The sequence below is a fragment of the Myxine glutinosa genome, chromosome 7 (genome assembly GCF_964187855.1).
Source record: "Myxine glutinosa chromosome 7, kmMyxGlut1.1, whole genome shotgun sequence".
Taxonomy (NCBI): domain Eukaryota; kingdom Metazoa; phylum Chordata; class Myxini; order Myxiniformes; family Myxinidae; genus Myxine; species Myxine glutinosa.
The window spans coordinates 167,475,747-167,495,252 of record NC_136267.1 but is presented as its reverse complement, the minus strand read 5'-3'; the positions used below and the strand labels follow the sequence as shown (position 1 = coordinate 167,495,252).

Sequence of the window (19,506 nt, the reverse complement as noted above, 5' to 3'; positions counted from 1 at the left end):
GGGGTTGGGTTTAGCTCATAAGATACAGAGACAGAATGGGCTCATTGGCCCTCCCACCATAGTCCCATCCTGTTGTTCAGTTAGTTAAAGGAAGTAAAGGAAGTATTAAAGGCCATTCATGGGTAAGCACAGATAAGGAGAAGGTCAGTAATATGTGACAACATGTTTACAACTTTCTGTATAGAAACTTGGGTTTGGGAAAGTACAAAGGGAGTGGACACTCATAAATGTGTCAAATGCAGGATATTGGCAAAGACACTGGAGGAGGCTGAGAGATAACAGCTGCAACCAAGGCCAGGAAGGGGAACAAGAGATTATGCCCACACAGGCCAAGAGCTCACAGGCACAGAACTCCTTATTAGGATATTACACATCCTCAATGCACAAGAAAGAACTAAGTATTATAAAAGAGTACAGAAATCAGTCAAAGCAAAACATATAATTGGTTATACTTGGTAATTGGTAAAGCAGCAAGGATCAACAAAGGGGGAGGGGCATTACAGCTCCCAGCATACCGCCCTTTTGGATCTAAGATACAAAGTTATCTACGAGCCAATCAAAGGCCTTTATTTCAAAACAAAGCAGAACCAAATCAAATCAGAAAAGTCATTCAACATATCACGCGAAGGCAGCCCAGCGAGCATGTCCCGTACTCAAAGCACCACACAGTACCCAGCAGGATGATTCGCGTCTGTATGTGAGTATGCAATATAAGTCCGTAAAAGTAGAGTGATCGAACGGCAATGATCACATGGCAGTGGCGGTACCAATGGCCAAATGATCAAATGGAACATCCTCCAATAGAGGTGAGATAGACAGTGTAAAAGATTCTCTAAACATACCACGCGGATGCAGCCCAGTGAGCATGTCTCGTACCCCAGGCACCACACCGTACTCAGCAGGATGACCCACGGGCAAGTGGGTGTAAGTGGGTGTATGTGGGTGTATGTGGGTGTATGATGTAAGTCAGGTGTAGATGGGTGTATGAGGTGAGACCGTAGAGGCATGAAGATCGAATAGCGCGTCAAATCCCCAACGAAGACCTCTGGTTCCACCGGGGTCCACAACCAGGAAGATCTCTGACCCACCCTTTGTCCACAGAGGTGCAGCCGGACTCCCCTCTGACTGGAGCTCGCCCAGGCTTCCCCAGGTGAAATCCTTGGAGATCTTCAGCGCTCAATCGATATTCATGTTCATGAGGTCTCTTACATGCTGGTGATCTGGGGAAGACACAACATCGTCAGTATCAGGTGGCTTAAACCTATGGCCATAAAACAAAGCATAACGATCCAAAGGAGGGAGGGCAACTTCCTTTGGGTCAAAGTCGAGGTCGTCCGAGGCGATGCTGCTTCCACCGCCGTTACCCTTGGACGAATCATCGAGACAGTCGGAGTCGGAACTCAGAGTATCTCCGAGGTAAAGCTTCTCACCATCCAGGCTTGGGTCTGCAGTCGGGTCCAGATCCAGGCCTGGGTCAGTGACGGTTGACTCACTGTGAGCTGGTGAGACATAAAGGTGAGCCCGGGAAACATAAAGAGGCAAAGCCTGCATTGTGACATAAACATCAGTCGGGGTCCGTGGCAAATGGCCCACATCATCATCAGTAACCTCGTTCTCAGGTGGCGTAGGCCTGCGGCGTCGGTGGCCAGCAACAGTCATAGCCTTACACATCGAGAAGAAACGAGCAGAGTCCCTTAGGAACTCGTTGGCATCAGCATGCGACATGTTGGGGTCCAGAGTAATCGGCCTCCTGGCAGCCTGAAATGCTCTGAGGTCCTCAATTGTGTAATCGACATCATTATCAGTAATATCAACAATGGAAGAACAATCTTCGGAAGCGGAGATCTCATTGTCGCGGCCCAGAGACTCGTTCGGGTCGTTGTTCCAGGATCCGCGATCTGCAGTCACTTTGGCGGCCGGTGTGTCGTCGGAGCCCGCAGCCAGCTTATCGATCAACACCATGGCCTTTTCTGTTGTCGTCTTCAGTGTCCATCCTGTGGTAAACTTTCTCACACACGCAAGGACTAAAGCCTTGATTATTATACAACAGACCACGATTCCAAGGACTATTGCCAGGGCGGTCAATATCCACTTTACTATCGTACCTGTCCATCCTTTAAACCAGTCAGTAAGCCACTGGTGGGAGGCTTCCCGATCCATTCGATCCCTTGTCAATATATGAGCACTCTCTCTTAACCTTATAATAGCAGCACTGACTCCTTGTGAAGGGTCAGGAATAAAAGTACAACATTTACCCTCAATTATCCCACATACCCCTCCTCGTTCTGCCAATAGCATATCTAACGCAACCCTATTTTGCATAACCATTGTACGCAGGTGGACAACCGTGTCCAACATTTCATCGTGTGCTGTAGCGGTGTCGTTGGCCACCTTTTCTAAAATTAACGCAATCTTGTCAATGCGGTAACTACTCATGGTCGTTCCAGCCCATGGGAAGAAGAAACCAACGGCTTTCTCCCAATCGGCGCCGTGTAAGGTGGTGGTGCCGTCGTCGTGCCAATAGGTGCTTCGTGGTGTCCTTATGAGTGCTGGGGTTTTATACAAGTGTTGTCGCATTTCCATTTCTGGGAAAACTGATCCTAAATAGCAAGTTCCTCCCCAATTATCAGGTAAATACGGGTAAGCTTTGTTTCCGCATACAAACATGGTCCCGTGCGGAGCCACTAAATGGGTGGTCATGCAAGTGCGAAGGTCTGGGATAGTGTTCGTCCCGTTTTCCCCTTCCCATGCCAACTGGAGGTATGTGAGGTTATGTAAGGGCGAACTTGTAACATTTACTAGCAGCGTGTGCTTCCCACTCCTAGGGTCCGCGAGAAGGGTATCACTACACACGGATTTGCCTACCATTACTTGGCCCTTTCCTTCTAAGCAGAGGGCCCCCCTTGCCGGCTTGACCCAAACCGGCGCCGGACGTTCCTCAAAGTGTCGAGGCTGGATGGGGGGAGAGTACTGGAAAACTCGTTTACACGCGGTTCCGTCAGAACCTTGGCTTGTCAGGGTCGTACTAATGCATTTGGTGTCTAGTGGCTTTGAGCACAAATCATTAAGTGATAGGGGTAACACTACCATTGGTATGCCTGCCGTGCTGGTGCGGGGAAGGTGCATACACATCCAACACTGTGTCCTATTCTGTACTGTGGCCATGTGCCGTGCGACCTTCCAGTATGTGTTCTCCTGTGGCTTCCTTCTTACTTCCTGGGCAGGCGGGGTTTTAATAACGTAGGTGGCACAACTAGGCCGTAAGTAGGGTTCAGTTCTATTTGGGATTAGCGTGCGAGGGGGCCATATTCCACATTCGAGTATCATGGTTGTATCCGGGCCAATGGGGGTATAATGCAATAAGAGGGTAGTATTCTCAATGCCTTTGCCCCATTGGTATCCGAGGGCACGTCGACCGCTTATGTTCCCTGTGTATGTTCCATTTTCCACTTGCCTGACCTTAGTCAGGACTAGGCGTGGTCTTGTCATGCGTGCCTGTGGTGTCTTATTGTGTACTACTATAGCTTCCCCCCATCTTACAGATAGCCACTTAAAGTTTGTTTCCAAGTTACAGCAATTCACCGCTATTTGGTCTCCCCAGCGAGCCGTTATATACTTGACGGGGTGGAGGGGAAATGTTGCGTAGTTGTCAGGTCCTGGGTATTTGGGGAGATCCTTTCTCGGTAGCTCGAAACGCAAGAGCCTATCCTTGGCAGGGGGTTTTCGGCAATTACCCAGAATTCCCATCACTGCGAACATCATCACCGCCCTTAGGAGACTGTAGTGCCCTAGACGGTGCATTGTCTTCAGCGGTGTCGGGTGCGGTGTCTTGTGTGGCTTGTGGTGCGGGAATGGACAACTTACAGTGAGTGGCGTGGATCCACGAAGGTTTACCCTCGCAGAAGACTGCCGTCGGTGTGACCAGTAGCACCTGGAATGGTCCCTTCCACCGTGGCTCCAAGGCAGCCTTGCGGGTGAAGTGCTTTACAAGCACCCAGTCGCCGGCCTGGAAGTCGTGGATGGCGTGGCCTATTGGTTCAGGCAGCGCCTCTCGTACTCGAGCATGGATGCTGCGTGCCACATTGGACAAGCCTATGCAAAATCTCAAAAGCATGTCATCCATTACTGGCAAAGCAAGGGTGGACATGTCCGTTGGTGCTGACACGGGCAAGCTCATAGGGCGTCCCATTAATATTTCGTGGGGAGAAAGGCCCGTCATGCGACCCGGGGTGGAACGGATGCTCATCAATGCAAGCGGAAGAGCCTCCGGCCACCTCAAGCCCGTGTCTGCGCAAACTTTCGCTAGTTTGTTCTTTAAAGTCTTATTCGTTCGTTCCACAAGTCCCGATGACTGTGGGTGGTAAACGCAATGGAAGGACTGTTTGACGCCCAATGCCTTCAAAATGCCCTTGACCACTTGCGCCGTGAAATGGCCCCCTTGATCTGACGAAATTATCTGGGGGATGCCAAATCTGCACATAAAATCCCGCACGAGGCGCTTCGCTACTGTCGGGGCATCGGACTTGACGCATGGGTACGCTTCGACCCATTTGGTGAACGTATCTACGATTACCAGCACATAGCGAAACGACATGCTTGGTTCCAATTCTGTAAAATCGAACTCGATAGTTGCGAACGGCCCACTTGGCGGGGGCCGTCCCCCGTCATGCGCATGTCTCGGTGGCGCCCCTCTATTGTGTTGCTGGCAAACCACACACGATCGACACACTTCGGACACAACTCGTGCCAGTCCTGGTGCCGCCCAAGTGTAGTCTATCTGGCCCATCACCCCCCTCTGGCACACATGACCATTTTGATGTGCCATGCGTGCCAGCCAAGGCAGTAAGGCCTGAGGTGCTATAGGTTTTTCATCAAGGGTCCACATTTCCCCTGGCCCAGGGCGCATCGCGCCTCGTTTGAGCCAGACTTCGTGTTCGGCCGTTGGCGCAGCGTTTTGTAAGTTTATGATATCGTCCTTAGTCGGTGTGGCGGGTGGTCCCACAGTCGGTATGTCAACAATCTGTGCGGATGTCTTTTGTGCTCGTGTCACCATCGGCATATTGCGTTCTACCTGTTGGTTGGCGGCCTTTCCTGCCGCCTCGTCCGCCCTTGCATTGCCCCGGGCAACGTCAGTGTCCGCCTTTTGGTGGCCACGGCATTTAATTACCGCAATAGCGCGGGGAAGTAAAATGCTTCGGAGGAGCCCTTCTACCAACGCGCCATTTTTTATCACTGACCCGGCAGATGTGAGAAAACCTCGCATCTTCCATATGGCTCCTTTATCGTGGACTACGCCGTGCGCGTAGGCCGAATCTGTGTAAATATTGACGGCAAGGCCTTCCGCCAAGCTGCACGCTCTGGTCAGGGCGCACAGCTCCGCCTGCTGTGCGGAAAATGTAGGTGGAAGACGCCCGCTTTCTACCGTTTCGCTATCCGAGCACACAGCGTACCCGGACAACAGGGACCCGTCCCATGCACGCCTAGCTGATCCATCGACATAATATGTACAGTCGGGGTATTCTAAGGGATGGTCCTTTAAATCCGATCGCACCGTGGAGACTAGCTGCACGACGTCGGCGCACACATGGGGTTCACGCTCCTCTGGGGTGGGCATCAGTGAGGCTGGGTTGAGTGTCGTGCAACGCTCGATCGTGATGTTGGCTGCAGTGATCAGTGCGGATTCATATTGCATTAATCTAGTGTTAGACAAATGCTGTGTGCTTCGCTGTAACAACAGTGAAGTGACGCAATGTGGTACCCGTAACGTTACTGGGTGTCCCATAACGATGTCCGCTGTCCTTTCTACTGCGTACCTGGCCGCCGCCACGGCTTGCAGGCACACCGGAAACCCTCGTTCGACCGGGTCTAACTTTTTACTAAAGTAGGCTACCGGTCGCTCCTTATCCCCATGGGTCTGTGTCAAAACTGACTGGGCGAAACCTCTCACGGCGTGAGTGTAAAGGGTAAATGGTTTCGCGTAATCCGGAAGTCCTAATGACGGTGCCGTGATCAACGCCCGCTTCAGCCCGTCAAAACATCGCTTCAATTCATCTGTCCATACCAAATAATCCAGGGCGGTTGCTTTGGTCGCCTCATACAGTGGCTTAGCTAGCAGCGCAAAATCAAGTATCCAAGTGCGGCAGTATCCCGTCATACCTAGAAAGCGCAGCATTTCTTGTTGCGTGCGAGGGCGAGGCAACGTCGTGATAGCGGTCACCCGTGCAGCATCCAATTCTCGTTTCCCGTGCGAGATGGCGTGTCCCAAGTAAGTTACAACTTTCCGCACAAATTGAAGTTTTGGTCTGCCTACTTTGTGGCCTTTGGCCGCCAAGGCCTTTAATAGGGCCATGGAATCTATTTCGCACGCCTCCTTAGAAGGGGAGCAAATCAGCAAATCGTCAACGTATTGCAACAACACTGACCCTCCCGTTAATTCCACATCCGCCAGGTCGCGGTGCAGCGCCCGGGAAAACAGAGTGGGGCTATCTGAAAACCCCTGAGGTAGTACTGTCCAAGTATACTGGCGCCCCCTATGGGTGAAAGCGAATAAGTATTGTGACTCAGCCGCGATGGGCACAGAGAAAAACGCAGAACAAAGGTCGATAACTGTGAAGTATGATGCGTCCGGCGGGATTGACATCATGAGGGTTTCTCCATTTGGAACTAGTGGGTGTATGCCTTGTATTACCTTGTTCACCTCCCTCAAATCCTGTACAAACCTCCATTTGTCCTTTGTCGGCTTCTTTACCGGCAAAATTGGTGTATTACATGGGCTGTTAGTTTCCACAATAATTTTCTGTTCCACTAGGGATTGAATTACTGGTGCTATGCCTACGTCGGCCTCAGGTCGTAGCTTATACTGTTTTACGTTTGGCAAGCGCATCCCTGGCTGCACTGATATCACTAGAGGTTCGGCGTCTCGCATCCGCCCAACCTCGCCATCTCTCTGAGGCCATAAATTGTCTGGCAGCTCCGCTAGGAGGTAATCCGACTCGCCCGGGTCCGTTAGCACTGCCCTCACAGGATAGGTGCCTTTGGGGGGCAACTCTGCCTCTTCGAACACTCCGTCCCTCCGTTCTGTCTTAATGTCAATTGAGAACCCTTCACCGTTTTCGAGCCGTTTCAAAGTCCAGCGGCCCCTCTTACACCGATAACCATGTAAGGGAACTTCTCGTAACCGTCCCACCATCCAACCTACACTTTCCGGTGGCCACCCTTTGGCAGTAGTGAGGGTAACATGGGCGACCGCTCCTTCGGGGTATTGGGTCAACGCATGCTGACTCGGGGTTAGGACTGCCTCAATTCCTATTCCCTCACGCCCGATCCATATCCGTGATAAGTGTAGAGGCGTGCATTTGCCCAGCTTTTCCTTAACCCTTTCCCGATAGTTCTCGTCCTCACCCGTTGCATCATAGTACGCAGTGCAATGGGGTGGATTATCCTTTAAGTCCTTTCTCGAAATTTGGTGCAGTTGCATCCAATCTCGCAGCACTGAACTGTCCAAACACACATTATCTATGATATATGTCCAAGTAGATAAAGCCCCTGGATCCAAGCGCCACCAATACGCGGTGGGGCCGGGACGAGCCAGAGCCGCCATCAACAAGTCGCGTTTAGACTCTGCGACGTCTACGAAAACTCCCTCCTCTGTACATGAGATTTGACAGCCCAACCGGCACAGTAAGTCCCGTCCCAACAGATTTGTCGGGGCGGTAGTGGTCATCAAGAAAGCGTGTTTAGCCTCCAGCGGGCCGCATGTTACTCGCACTTCCTCCGAAATAGGAAGTGTTTGGGGTAAGCCTGAAACGCCCAGTATTTGAACGTTCCTTGCCGTGGGGCGCAAAGATGGCAATTCCCTCTTGTTAATTGTGCTGCGAGTCGCTCCCGTATCGCCGAGAAATTCTAATTGTTTTCCCTCCACATCCAACGTCAAAATCGGTTCCTCTGCTGGTGTCATGGTCAAGAGAGGGCACTCCTTGGGCGACCCGCCAGCGTCCCGTCAATAGGCCCCTCTATTGTACTGCGGTGGACTATTGTACTGGGGTGGAAACCCCTTGCGAGCACTTGGGCAATCACGTCTCCAGTGTCCCATTTGCTTGCAATAATGGCACGGCTCCTGGGGAACCGACGGTGCGGAGGGCATAGGTCGTCCTACTACAGCGCCTCTTCCTCCCTGCCGGCGTTCTGGCGGCCCCCACTGGGACTGGTTCACTGGTTGCCATTGCGGCGGACCCCGAGGCGGGGCCCAGGTTCCCCTCGGTCCAGTTTGCATCCCACTATTGGGGGGTGGCCCAGGGGTTTGGAGAAGGGGTCTTGGTGGGTACCAGTTTTGGGAAGGGGGCCCTTGCCCAGTCCAAGTTTGAGGGTTTTGAGGAAGAGGGGGAAGAGGGGGTGGTATTGTCCATTGTTGTTTTACCTCGTCCATATTAATTATTCCAAAGTCTTCGTCCGTACAACCATCGCAGTGGCGGGTTTCGTGGTGGATCCACTCTCCGTTAGGGAATTGGCCCCTATAGAAAGGCGGACACCCCCTCCCTGGGTCCTCATCATAACCCCGGACAGGCCCCCACTTCTGGCACTGTTCGCGTATTTGGCTCTGACTCTGATCCCCTTTTGCATTTTGATTAAATTGAGCCCGTTTCTCCTGAACAAACATTTGCAATATTTCCTCCTTAATATCCTTTTTCTCCTCTAAGGAGGAGCCTGGGCATTGCTCCAGCTTGTCGCATAATTCGTTGGTTGTCATTCCCTTCCAGCCAAAGAGGACGGACTGTACCTGTTTCTTTAATATCGGCCGAAGCCCCTCGATTAAATATTGATTTACCAATGGTTGGGGTAGCCCTCCCAGCTGCATCGGACCCAGTCCTCCCCAGCGCGCGATGGCCTTTTCCAATCTTTCCCGGTAATCTCCAATTTGTTCTCCTGGTTTTTGTTTTATGGCCCCGATTTTTCCCCAATCGGGACCCCCTGCCGGCAACAGTGCCTCCCCAATGGCATCCAGCAGCCGGACCTTCAGTGCCTCCCATTGCGCTAGTGTTATCTGGCCCTGTCCTGCTGCCCTTGGGTTGACCGGCGGCCAATGTGCTCTGACTCTAGCCTTTTCCCATACTTTGGGTGGGAGCACAGATGCTCCCATATGAGTTATGTCTCGGTAGTCGCACTCGCCAGCTAAAAACCAATTTGACATGGTTGGCACTATCTGCCGTGGGTCCTCGATAAGCAAATGTTGAACCCTTTCCCGCATTACCGTTAAAGAGGATTCTTTCCATGGTACCCTTTCTCGAACCCCCTGACCTTGAGCATTGACTCCAATAGTTTGTACGGGGCACAATTTTTCTCCCTTTATTTCCTGACATTCCAATGGGGCGGTTGGTGAGGTCTCTATCCCAGTGCAACCTAACAGCGAGGGGTGTAGCCCATCCTGACCTATCGGTGGTGGGAACCCTGCGATGTCGGTCCCGTTATCTATCCCGTTAGCCCCGAGCTGTGCAAACAGGTTTCCCTGGCTTGAATGGTTCTGGGGGGTAACGGCCATTATGCCATGGGGTATCAAACCCTGGGGTAACTGGGGCGCGATGGTAGCGGGGTTGTAGGGAGGTGGTGGCGGGAGCGCAGAAAGGATAGGTGGTGCCTGAAACCCCGGGACAGGGCCTAGGTCTGGGGCTGGGGAGGGTAGATGGGTCACTACCTCCCCTCCCGCGGGGTCTGGGTTTTCAACGAGCGGCATCAGTCGCGCGTTGGCCTGCCTCTCTATTTCCTTAAGCGCTTCATCCTGCGTTTTATTTGCCTGCTTCCTCAGACCCTTGAGTTTTGTTACCTCAGCAGCCAAGCTGGCCTGTTTCGATTTAGCATGTCGCTTCATCGCTTCTTCCTTCCACCAGCCAAAGACTTTCCAATAGTCCGGCGGGAAGTGCTTCGTGGTCTGTTCAAACTTTTCTAATGCCTCATACAACACATCCAATTTTTCCAACGCAAAAGACCCTTCTTCGGGCCACGGTTCACCTAAGTCCTTAGTCAGCGCAACCCATGACTTCCCTGGTCTCGCAGCAGCATAGCCATACCTCCGAAACATGAAAAATGCTGGGGTATTTCTAAGCGGTTCACCTGCCTTTACAGTCTTATTACCCATCCTGTTACCCATCCTAGGAAAATTTAGTTTACCGACGTGGCCTTGTACTCGTGAGGATCGCCCGCCTCGCGGTACGGCCGTCTACCTAATTCTTGAGAGGCGCGCAGCCTTGTACTCGTGAGGATCGCCCGCCTCGTGGTACGGCTGTCTACCTACCTACTCCGTAGCCTTATATCCGTGAGGTTCGCCCGCCTCGCGTGATATGGCTGTCTATCCTTTCAATCTTACTTGAAATTCCGACGTCTCCCGGGTAGGCCTCGGATCGGGACGCCGCCCTTATCTTTACCCTTACAACCCAGAGATCTATCACCCCTTACCCTTTGGTACCCAACGTGGGGCACTATCCTCTTACGTAACGTTACCCTGACGAGTCCATAAACAGTCAGTTGCTCCGGGACCCAAGCGGTCCGTAATTAAATTTAGGTTCGTGGAACAGGTATGAACAGGGAACAGAACAAACGGCACCCGAGCAAGAGAGTGGTTCACAATTTGGGCTGACCCCAGGCTATAAAGGAAAAACAAAAGAAAACCACTGCTCACCTGACCCGGATCAATTGCCAGCGCTGGTCTCACCACTCACTTGCCTGGGACCGCGTCCCGGACTGCTCGACTGATCCCACTGCTGCCACCATTTTCCGGGACGAGGACTTAGAACTTGGGACTCAGAGAACTCAGAGGACTCAGGGTAAAGGAGCAACGGATATATTTATTAGAACTCGATTACACAAGCTTGCGGAGAAGAACTCGATCGGGGGATCTCGCGAGATCTTGGAGACGGCGGCAGCGATTCTCGAAGCTCCACACGGTCTCCACGTTTTTCGAAGTTAAGTCTGTTCACAATTGTATTTTGTCGAAACTGTATTTATCCTTCGTTGTGTGAAGTTATTGTGTGCAACTTTGGTTGTTTCTCGGTGTTTATCTTTCATAAATTGATCGTCTGTTTGCCGTGTCGCGAGCAAGGCCTTTGCCGCGTCGCGAACGATTTGAAATCGAAGTTAAGTGATTGTTCCCATTTGTATTTTCGTTAAAACTGTATTTATTTATGGTGTTGTACGTATAGTGTCCCGACGAAGATTTTTCGGTGCAAATCTTTCATACCTGTATTGAAAACCGTGTTAATTCGTGTCGTGTCTTGAGGCTTGTACAGTGTGCACTGTACAACCTTGAGGCTTTGTTTTTCTCTTTTCTCTCAGTGGTCCATCGTTTGTGATCCAATAACTTTCGTTCTCTGTATTCCCAGTCTTTTCACCCATAGCCTACTTCCTTGTGTAAATTTCAACTCAAAAAAAACAAACAAAAAAAAACAAACAACATTTCCTTCTCTGTTCTCATTCGTTTATTTCTTCTTATTCGTTCGTTCGTTCTTCGACCACGTGTTTCTCCCCCATTTCCCCAGATAGTTTTCACTCATTAACCTTCAATGTTTACACTTTCCCCTCAAGTTATGTATTCCGTCATATTTTATAACACCTTTTTCTTCCTCTTCTTTAAAAGGCTGCTTTCGACTTGCTCACCAAATCAATTCATCCCAAAAAAAATATCCATCTCCTATAGTGCCTTTTTTCTACATTCCCTAAACTCTCCTGCACTCCATCCTCCATCCAGCGTCCTTAAACGTATTTTTAACTCGAAGGTCACAAGAAACTCATTTTGCAATAAATGTTCGTTTCCCATAAATCGTACACTTTCAAAAATCCAATCTCACCCCTCCCCTCCAAATCTTCCCCATAACCCCTCCCCTCCAAATCTTCCCCATCACCCCTCCCCTCCAAATCTTCCCCATCACCCATCCCTTTCAAATCTCCCCCCTTGCCCCCTCCCTCCTAAACTGCCCCCTCACCCCTCCCCGCCAAGATGCCCCCTCGCCCCTCCCCTCCTAGACTCCTGCCTCACCCCTCCCCTCCAAATCTCCCCCATATCCCATCCCTTTCAAATCCCTCCCCTTGTCCCTTCCCTCCCAAACTCCCCCCTCACCCCTCCCCTTCAAATCTCCCCACCCTCATTGCTTCTCAATTTCCCCCCTCTCACTCCCCCTCCTCAAAGCGTCCTCCCCGCTTCTTCCCCCTTCAAACTCTCACCTCCATCTCCCCCAACCTTCTGCCTCGCTCTTCCCCCTCCTCAAATAACACCTCATTGTGGCTCACCCAATCACCATCAAACCTTTTGTCCGCCCCATCCTTCCCTTTCTCCGAGCTATTCTGAAATCTCTGACACACCTTCAACAGCTCTCCCTACCTCTTCCACCTCTTCCACATCTTACCCTACCCCTCCTCCCCCCTGTTCTGTATCTGATGCTCCCCCTTCCTCTTCATTAACGGTATGGACCTCAAACATCCGGGGCCTTCGTTCAAACTTAACTGATCTCTCCATACAGGTTGCTTCTGTCAAACCAGACGTGATCTGCTTAACAGAAACTTTCCTCCTTTATGATGTCTCTGATTCCATAGTATCTCTCCCGGGCTACTCCCTCCTCCGGTATGATAGACCTGAGCCTCGTCCTGGAGGCGGGGTTGCTATCTTTATCAAAAACTCTCTTCCTCACTCGCCCTGCACTGCACTCTCTCCACCTCACCCCCAGGAATACCTCTGGCTACGGCTTCCCCTTCGCTCCCACCTCTTGTTCATATGTGTGTTGTACCGTCCACCAAACAGTGATGACTCCATCTACATCTCGCTGTCTGATGATATGGACCAACTTCTATCTACTCATCCCAACTCTCTCTTCCTCATATGTGGTGATTTCAACTGTCATCATGCCAGTTGGCTGGGTGTGGGTACCTCTCTCACCAGCCATGGCTCCTCAGCAAAGGACTTCTGCGACTCACTGGGACTGACACAATCTGTCAATTTCCCGACCTGGATCTCAGTCAACGGAACATCTTCTCTTCTGGACTTGGTTATGACTAACTTCCCTGAAAATGTCTGCTGCTCTTCTTCTGCTCCGATCGGATCATCTGATCATGTCCTTGTTAAAGTGGACATCTCTCTGACCATCCTCAGGGAGCCTGCTCAGCGTCGACGAGTCTGGCATTTCACTCAGGCCAACTGGCACGGTCTTCAAGCAGCCATCAATCATCTGGACTGGTCTCCCATCTCTACCACCTCTGACATCAACTCATCCTGGGAATTCTTCCAAAGTAAATTGCTCTCTCTCATGCACAGATTTATCCCATCTCGTCTTCAGTTGTCATACCCTTCCTCCCGTCCATGGTACACGGAATCTTGTGGTGAGGCTGTTGCCCAGAAACAACTTGCCTTCGTCTCCTGGAAAGCAAATCCAACGGAAGGAAATCTCATTTCCTTTCACAAAGCCCGAAACAAGTGTGTGTCCACCCTCAGGAGAGCCAGGAAACAATATCTCTCCGTTCTCAAGACCGAACTCTCTTATCTGTCTCCCTCTTCCAAATCCTGGTGGCGTCTGGTCAAATCCGTTTCTGGTGTTTGTTCCCCCTCCATCCCCTCCCTTACCTCAAACGGCTACACAGCTGACTCCGCACGTGAAAAAGCTGAATGCCTCAACTCTGTGTTTGCCTCTAAATCTTGTGTCCCAAACCCATCCCTCTCTGTACCCACCATACCCAGTCGTACCCTGCTGCTCCTGGACTCCGTGTCCTTTCCTCCTGACAAGGTGGAAAAGTTTCTGTCAACCCTCGACTCTGATTCTGCAACTGGACCCGACGGCATCAGCCCACGGGTCCTAAAATCCTGCTCTGCTGCTCTATCTCACCCTCTCTCTGTTCTCTTCACCCTCTCTTTTGCTCAAGGTCAACTGCCATCTGCTTGGAAATCAGCCAACATCACCGCTTTGCACAAAAAAGGTGCAAAAACAGACCCTAGCAACTACAGACCAATCAGCCTTCTCCCAATTATCAGCAAAGTCATGGAATCCATCATTGCTTCGGATATGAAATCTTTCCTCTTCTCCAATGGCTTGATCTCTGATCATCAATTTGGTTTCAGACCAGGTCACTCTACTCTGGACATGCTGCTTCTGCTGTCTCAACAATGGATGGAGGTCCTCAATGCCAAACAGGAAATTAGAGCTGTCTCCCTCGACATATCACGTGCCTTCGACACGGTCTGGCACCCCGCTCTGCTCACCAAACTCTCCTCCTTTGGTATCCATGGAAATCTCCACGCATGGCTGGCGGACTTCCTCTCTAGTCGTCGTCAACGTGTGGCCCTGAATGGGTTTCTCTCATCTCCTCTTCCTGTTCAGGCTGGAGTTCCCCAAGGCAGTGTTCTGGGCCCCGTGCTTTTTCTGGTCTTCATCAATGATCTCTCTGACTCTCTCGAAAATCCTCTCTATCTCTTTGCTGATGACTCCACTCTCTGCCGCTCCATTCCTCTTCCCTCAGATCGGCAGTCTGCTGCCTCCTCACTCTCTGAAGACCTGGACAAAATCACAGACTGGTCAAACAAGTGGAACATGTCTTTCAATCCTGACAAATCTCACACTCTTACTATGTCTCTCCGAAAAGATCGACTGGACAACCCTCCCATCTACTTTCTCAACAATCCTCTCCAAGAAGTTCTGTCGCTCAAGATTTTGGGTCTCACTATCTGCCATGATCTTTCTTGGGAAAACCACATTTCCAAGCTGGCCTCCAAGGCCAGTCGCCGACTGGGCATCCTCCGTCGTGCGAAGTCCTTCCTCGGCACACCTGAGCTCCTCACCACATACAAGGCTTTCATCCGCAGCTCGATGGAATACTGTTCTCCCCTTTGGGCCGGTGCTCCTGCCTCACACCTAGCTCGGCTTCACGCTGTTGAAACCAGAGCTTTCAGAGTTATTGGAATCTCCCGCGATGAAGCTATCTCTGAGGGCCTTTCACTCACTCACCGCAGGCAGGTGGGTGGTCTTTCTGTCTTCTACCGACTCCTCTCCGGCCTTGCACCCCCAGCTCTCTCTGTGCTCTGTCCCCCAAATATTCCTACAGGTCGCACAAGATCTGCCAGCAACCCTCTGATGGTTAAACTGCCGAAATCTCGGCTCTCTGCTCACCTTCACTCTTTCATTCCTCTTTTCTCCCGCCTCTGGAACAAACTCCCTCACTCCCTTCAATCCCACTCCTCCCTCCAGGTCTTTAAAACAGCTGTTCACCACCATCTCTTATCTTCCCCCATCCAAAACCTTGATCTTTTCTACCCCCGCTAATTCACCCCAGATCCACCTTGTTTGAAATTCCAACTTCTTTCCTGGAAGTCCTGGCAGTGTCCATATGTTTTATACCTCTCCCACCGCCCCCTTCCCATGCCCCCCCCCCCCAAAGCCCTCACCCTCTCTCAGATCTCTCGATGGCTCCATGTCTCTCGGTCCCTGCTCTCAAATGTTGTGTTTGTGTCCTTCCCCCTCTCTCCCCATCTTGTCTACCGCTCCCGATGTTATATGTTTTATGTGTCGGTTTGTCTTTCGGTGTGATTAATGTTCGCTCTTTCACGAGCCTCGATATTGTATACAAAAAAAGAAAAAAAAAAAAGAAAAAAAAAAAAAAAAAAAAAAAGGAAAATGTCGCAGAAGGCTCACATGGAATGACCAACACTACTACAAGATGCTCTGAAATAATTCAATTAGAACTTGCTTTATATAAGGAATATCGGGGTTGGGTTTAGCTCATAAGATACAGAGACAGAATGGGCTCATTGGCCCTCCCACCATAGTCCCATCCTGTTGTTCAGTTAGTTAAAGGAAGTAAAGGAAGTATTAAAGGCCATTCATGGGTAAGCACAGATAAGGAGAAGGTCAGTAATATGTGACAACATGTTTACAACTTTCTGTATAGAAACTTGGGTTTGGGAAAGTACAAAGGGAGTGGACACTCATAAATGTGTCAAATGCAGGATATTGGCAAAGACACTGGAGGAGGCTGAGAGATAACAGCTGCAACCAAGGCCAGGAAGGGGAACAAGAGATTATGCCCACACAGGCCAAGAGCTCACAGGCACAGAACTCCTTATTAGGATATTACACATCCTCAATGCACAAGAAAGAACTAAGTATTATAAAAGAGTACAGAAATCAGTCAAAGCAAAACATATAATTGGTTATACTTGGTAATTGGTTAAAGCAGCAAGGATCAACAAAGGGGGAGGGGCATTACAGCTCCCAGCATATGTATTATATATATATATATATATATGTATATATATATATATATATATATATATATGTTATATATATATATATATATATATATATATATATATATATATATATATATAAATATATATATATATATATATATGTATATATATATATATATATATGTATATATATATGTATATATATATATATATATGTATATATATATATATATATATATATATATATATATGTATATATGTATATATATATATATATATATATATATATATATATATATATATATATATATATACGGTATATATATATATATATATATATATATATATATATATATATATATATATCTATATATATAAAGTAGAGTTGGCCTCTATCTATGATCTCTAAGATCTCGAGAACCCGTGGACGGATTTGCGAGCGGAAAGTACTGTTCGACTCGGGATGGTCCCAGGAATGTCACAGAGACATAAACATTTAAAAAATTCGGGTTTTAAAATTAGCGTATTATTAGCACTAGCAGAAGAGAGAGGGATTCGAAGGGAGGGAGCGCAGCGCTTCTAGCGCTTCTGACTACAGCACACCTTAAAATTAAAAAAACTTCGGGTCTACAATCTCTAAGATCTCGAGAACCCGTGGACGGATTTGCGAGCGGAAAGTACTGTTCGACTCGGGATGGTCCCAGGAATGTCACGGAGACATAAACATTTAAAAAATTTCGGGTTTTAAAATTAGCGTTCCCTCCCCTCCTCTTCCCCCTCCCCTCCTCCTCCCACTCCCGTGCAAAGCCGGGTACCTCTGCTAGTATATATATATATATATATATAAAATATATATATATATATAAAATATATATATTGTTACCGGTACGCGGTTAAGGATGTTATATTTGCCGAGCGGAGGCTCCGCGACCGAACAGTTGTTCCCCGACTAAACCCGATTCACCCAATCGTTGGCCGTATCGCGCCACCGCTATTCAATCGGGAAAAGACTAAGACGACGAATGCAAAGAAGAAGAAGAAGACGTACAGAAGAGTAACGGGGTTTATTATTATTTACACACACATAAGCAAAAAGAGCAGTCACGTTTATTTACAGGGGACATGAGATGCAGGTGACACAGTGAAAATTACTAGCTTACACAGACTTAGTTACTACCCAGGACAGCACGAACAAAACAAACTCACGTAGGCAAAATGGGGAACTTGCAGGCAGGAATGGCTGGAAAGGATGAGCAGGTGTGATCACAGGGCACAGCAAGCAGGTTCACTCCGGGCGGGAAGCGGGGAGCCGGCAGCTCCTTGTATACCGCTTTACAGCGCACACCGTCAGGGCTTCACGCGGCTGGTTGAAACGGGGCTGCACTCCTCTGTTGTATCTCTCGTGTAGCTTGTTTCGTAAAAGCTCCTCGGCTTCTCTTGGACCCTTTCTTTTGTCGTGTCCCTCTCCACGCAGCTCAGCTCGTATTTTTCTTCCTCTCACTTCCCTTCCAGCGCGGGTCTCTCCACGCAGCTCAGCTCAGCCTTTCTCTCACTTCTCTCCAGCTCATCTGCGATCTCAGCTCCCTTCTCGCATACGGTTAGCGCCGGTCTGACACGCCCTCTTCGGTTTCGGTACCGCCCTCTCCCCCGTGCTCTGTTTCGTGACCTTGTATGGTAATCCCACGGGCTTGTCTCCTTGTTTGGGCATCGCGCCGACGGCACGCCCCTCGTGGCGAGCCACGGGCTTGTTTCCTTATTTGGGCATGGGGCTGCACAGCCCCACCCTTCATGGCGCGCCCTGGGCTTGCCTCTCCCTGGCGACCCCGCCCCTCCTGTTCAAACAGAGCACGGAGCACATTTTCACTATAGCAGCGAATTGAGAGGGCATGCACCCCATGCTTGTGAACTGCTTTACCCACAGATGGAGAGTTTGGCTGGGAAATGGAATTATTGAAGGGGAGCTATTCTCAATTGATTCGGTGCAATGGAGTGTCATTCTAATGGAAGACAAGGCCTTACTCTAAAACACATAATAAGATATAAGCTACTGAACAAGGGTTTTATCGTGTCCTGCAATGTGGTGTTTATGGAATTAACTACCAAGACGCCCTTTTTACCTTTATACAACTCTGGAGGCAGGAGGGGCCATATCCAACCAAGGTTACACAACAATTTACCACTACAATACACACAATCAAAAAAATGCCATCCTCATATCCGCAACACTGCACCCTCCTCCTCTTAGGCACGTCCCGGGCCTATAACTTTAATTTAGTGTGACACGTAGGTGTAGTTCCCTCTACTTTTAACCTGACCCTGAGTGCGACAGTTTTAAAACATAGATAAATATGTCCCGCTGCTCCATTGCACCCTGCCTAACAGACTCACGCCCACAGTTAACCGAATTGCGGAATGGTCTTCAAACTATACACTGACGGTGGGGAGCATTATTTACAATTGACGCTACTTTTATTTACAAGACTAACCCAGGACCTGTAATTGTTCTTTCTGGGGGGGAGACAGTCTGCTCTGCATCAATGCACCATGAAAGCACCCTAACGCACCAACACACCCTCAAGCACCAATCGGTGCAGTCATCACTGTTCATCAATGTTCATGAATAAAAATAACCAAACAACCCCTAACCCTGCAGGTGGTCTCTTGCTCTTCGGCTCCCTCTGCTGGCTATTATTATTTCTTCCAGTTGTTGTCTTTTTCTCTCATTTTCTTACTGGCGGCCTATTTGCAATAAAGTGTGCCCAACGTGTCCATGTTTATTTATTTTATTTATGGCCCACAGGGCCGACTAGTGTGGTTCACCTGTGGGGCATGGGTGCCCTGTGGCCAAGGTCCGCCAGCAAGATTTCGGGCCTTCATGGCCGGTTCCAGCAGAGGGGCCATGCCCCAACCCATGGGGTCCATCAGTGGTGTTCGGCCACTGACATATGGTCCATAATGTGGTGCATCGATGCAGACAGCTGGTTCTGGGAGTTCCGGGCACACAATGGCCGACTCACGCACGCTCCCCTCGGCGCCCAATGGCGCACAGGTCATGTGGGAGACAAAAGGGGGAAGACAAATGAGCGAGGGGTAAGGTCACAAAGGTACACATCAAACAAGGCAATGCAGGGCGAAATGCGTACGGAGAGCGAAGTGAGAAAGCTCGTCCCTACCGTACGTCACCCCCCCTGTCACCTACACTACCCTTGCCCTTACCCCATATTTACAAAATCTACACATTTACAAATTCGTCACTACTGTCACGTCTTCCCCATATTTCTTCTACACCAAAT

At 49.7% G+C, this 19,506-nt stretch overlaps 1 protein-coding gene across 1 annotated transcript in view; it reads left to right on the top strand.

Annotated features, from left to right (window-relative positions):
* The window catches only part of LOC144893027 (obscurin-like protein 1), a 73,382-nt gene that overhangs the window by 22,578 nt on the left and 31,298 nt on the right, over positions 1–19,506 (top strand). The gene's annotated exons all lie outside the window — the stretch shown is intronic.